The following is a 4,365-nucleotide window of genomic DNA, read 5'->3' on the forward strand; positions in this document are numbered from 1 at the left end:
TACTTTCCTGAAGTGGGACTCAATTGTGCTTGAAAATGTCAAGTACAACCTAATTGCCCTCAACCATCTGTCTAAACTCTTTTCAGAGCAATGGGCCAAAAACACATGACCTTGCCTGAGGGAGGCCTTAGGAGAAGCCCTTTAGAAAGTAGAGACCTCTAATCATTTATTTATTCAAATAATTATTGAGCACTTACTAATTTTAATACTTCAGAGTGGTACTAGCATAGTGGTTACCAGCACAGGATCTGAAGGCTGACTACCTCAGCTCAAATCCTGACTCTACTGTCTGCTTACTGACTTTAGTTTCCCTCTTGAAACTAAAATGAGAAGACTAAAATTACTAATGCCAGAGGGTATGTGTAAGGATGAAATGTGATCCATATGTGAAGTGCCTAACACATTGCCTGGCACATGGTAAACATTCAATAAATATTACCTATTATTGTTATTCATGCTGAATCACAGCAAACCTGAAAGGGATTAATGGACAATGAATAATAGATAATAGATAAGGGAGTAAAATTTTACAGCCCTTCAGTCAATTGCATGGGCCCATTGCTGGAAGCACTCTGGGAAAGAAGCATGCATTGAGAAGAGCAGTGGAGGTATCATGACAGGATGAGGTAAAACAGAAATGACACTTGGATGCCAGAGAATGACTTGTTGCACCACGGAAGTTTCAGAAGAGTATCAACACCAAAGTGGACATTATTGTACATCAATACATACTTCTCTATGGCAAATGATTCCTGCCTAAAATAGCCCAGCCCCTAGCAACAATGTTTTCCATCACACAGGAAAGGGCAAAATGCAGGCTTAGGGTAGTGATTCTTAGGTGCAAAGCCCAGAACCTAACAAATTATCCCAAATTTCTCCCAGCAACACTGTTCCTGGAATTAGTTCTGCAAGTTGGGGTACTCCAACTAACCTCGAGAAAAGGCAAAATAGTGGCAGAGAGAAAAAGCCAATTGATGAGCTTACTGAGGCCAGGACTGATTTAGGACTACCTTGGGGGGGGGCCTGGAGTCTGGGGCCCTCCTGCTGGGCCAAGGCTCACAAGGAATGTAGGGAGGGTGGGGAGTGACAGTGAGAATTCAGATTTGACTGTAAAGCAGGAATCTTTAACCCCATTCCTGGCTTCCATGTTTATTTAGTGTCTACTCTGTGCACAGTAGTGCCAAACATTGCAAGGGATACAAAAGAAGCAACAAATGAGCTTCCCACTTCCAAACTGTGTGAAGTGGGAAAAATATTCTGTATTTTCTGCCTGTAACTTAATTCCAGACTGGAGACTACAATGGTAACAGCTGCACTAATTGCTTTTATTTTACATACAGCACTCAGAGTTAGGGCCTCTTGAACTCAATTCACAAACTGACATAAAACCATGTGTGCGCATTTCTGTTTGTTATAGGATTGCGGCCAGAACTGTATAAAATTCTATGTTTATGTTCTCTGCTGCACTAGTCACTCATTGGACTGGTACTCTATAGTCTTTAAATAATAACTAACCAAGTAAAATATCTCTGGTCCTCCCAGGGAAGGGCTGGAGGGCCCCAAGGGCATATGCACAGTGCGTTGACATCATCGGGTATTCCTGTGTCAGCTCTGTTGTTTTCTCTCAAGTCCCCTTGCTTTTTGGATGCTCTGTTTTTGTTTTCCTCTCTCGATGGGCTGAACCTCATAAACAGTAGGATGCTGAACAACCATTCATGAACAATCTAATTGTGAAGGAACCAGGGTAATGGCAGACTGAGCAGCATGACCCCTAAGCACCAATGAACTATCAACTCATGCGTCAGTACACTCTCCATATTCCTCGGTCAGAGTTCCTCACACCTCCCACTTAGGGTAAGAAGGCTCACAGTGAGGGGGTGGTTTAAGGCAGAGGCAAGTAATTTTCTATAATTATTCTTCTCTTCTGAAAGACATGCTCTAAAAGTTCTCCTTTGATAGTCTGGGATGGGTTAGGTGTAGTTCTGCCTGAAAGCAAAGAGACAGCCTCTCCCAGCCATATGAATCTCTAGTTATATATACTTCATGACTCCCACAGAGATGAGCGAGGTTTAGCACCCACGCTGTCTAGTCTCTTCTTCTGTTCAAACCCATCAGGGTCCAAGATAGTCAAAAGATCTCTGCTTATTGAAAGCTTACAGCTACTGCTATTACTACTACTTTTTATCACTTTTCTCCTTTTTGGGAAGCTCAGCCTGATAGCACAGGGACTGAGAAATTAGTTCTGACCTTGAGGGGACAGCATCTGTGAGACTTACAAGAGTGGCTGATATTTAAACCGACACTAGGCAAGGAAGAGCATTTCAGGCTGAGCAAGCAGCATGAGCAAAGGTTCAGAGGCATGCAAATGCACTGTTCTCATATTCAAGTTCAGGAAATTGAATAGCTGAGTGGGCTACAACAAAGGCCATCACAACAGCGAGAGTGACGCCAAAGAGACTGGAACAAGGTAGAGTGGGGCAGACTGTGAAGGGTACTGAATGCCATGTAAAGGGGATCAGATTTACTTTTCTAGGTAATGGGGCATTCTCGGCAGATAGAACACAATTCAGTCCACATTTACAAAGACAGCTCTGGTGGAAGTATGAAGGCTTGATTGGCAGAGATAAGGAGACCATTTATGAGGCTCTAGCAAAGGTCTAAATAAGAACTGAGAGCCACATCTAGGGTAGTGGTAGCAGGAACGGAGAGGTGGCAGATCTGAACAACACTAAGAAACAATGGTATGCTTGTAAGCAGCTGGCTCTCCAGAAAAGCCAGGAAAAGAGCACTCGCCAGGAACCAAATGGGCCAGCACCTTCATCTTGGACTTCTCAGACTCTAGAAATGTGAGAAAATAAGTTTTTATTGTTTAAGCCACCCAGTCTATGATCTTTTGTTATGGCAGCCCAAACACAGTACAGGATCATTAAATATTTGTTTAATGAGTGAGGACTAATCATAGCATTTGTATTGGAATTACTATTTTTTAGAGATAAGACTTAGTAGGACATAAGAAAGAAAGAAGAGTAAAAAGAGGCTCCACATGAGAGATCTTTGGCAGTGGATTTTTCTCTGATGGAAGCTTTTTTGTGTGGGGCTGGTGAGAGGTTTCTTGCCAGGGTTTACAACAATATCACTAGCCAAGTTTCCAAAATATCTTTTCCTGAGGATCATAATATTCTGATTCCACTGTTCTTGATTTACTTATGACATTAGAAATGCAATGGGGGAGTCAGAAAAGTATTAATTCAAAAAGCATGTATTGAATATCTACTCTGCTAGTCAATATGTCCATAATCTTATTTATTTTTTACCACAAGCCTGAAAGGTAGATCATATTATTCCCATTTTCAAATGAAGAAATTGAGGCAGCTACAGGCTAAGTGATTTGCTCAAGGTCATCTTTTAAGTGATATCCCACATTTCAACTCATGTCTAACTTAAAACAATTATCTTCTCCCTTTCCTTACCCCTACCAACCAGCAGGGTGCATCCTCCGCTCAATAGATCTTTTCTCTAACGTCTTGGCTTCTGCTTATTTCCACATGGGGGTACTGTGCTTACTGCTCTATATGCATTCTCTTATTTATTTTCACAACAACCCTAGTCATCTAGCACTTTCTGGCACATAGTAAGTAATAAATACTTTTTGAAAGGATGGCCATATATAATAATCATATTAAATAACATTTAGTCTTCTATGGGTCAGCATCCAATCTAAATACATTGCATGCATTAACTCATTTAATTTCCACAACACAATGAGGCAGTGACTATCATCCATTTTAAAGATGCTTACTGATTATAATTTTGGGGTGTTTCATAGGTATCTCAAACTCAACAGGCTTTATAGTTCACTTCCACACAACCACTTCTCCCTGCCACCCCCCCATCCTGCTCCTGTGAGTAGACATATCTGTCTGCCTAGCATCCTGCTGGCCCTGCTTCTGTAAAAAGCATGCATTGTTCTTTGAGGAATGTGGCCTTTACCACATTCATAGGTTCTTGTGGAATTATCAATCACAATACTTCTACCTCCCTGCCACAGCAATGGGTATGTGTGATCCAAGCAAGGTCAGATTCTCTCTCTTAGGAATCTGAATCTCAGGTGTAAAAGGAAATATGAAGTTTAGTAGAAAATAGAAGTTGGCTAGGGTTTGGTCACCTAATGACAGAACCATAAAGAGACAACCACAATTTCTTGCTGCAGAAAAAACCCATAGCTATTCTGTTCCTATCCATTCTAAGGTCTGGTAGCTCAGATCTTCTTTCAGTTGGGACCTATCTCATATCCTTCTGATAAATCTGACTTTTTGTTTAAATCAGTTAGTCTTTTTTTCCCTGCTTACAACCAAAGGACTCTGA

The sequence above is a fragment of the Eulemur rufifrons genome, chromosome 30, assembly GCF_041146395.1.
Source record: "Eulemur rufifrons isolate Redbay chromosome 30, OSU_ERuf_1, whole genome shotgun sequence".
Lineage (NCBI taxonomy): Eukaryota > Metazoa > Chordata > Mammalia > Primates > Lemuridae > Eulemur > Eulemur rufifrons.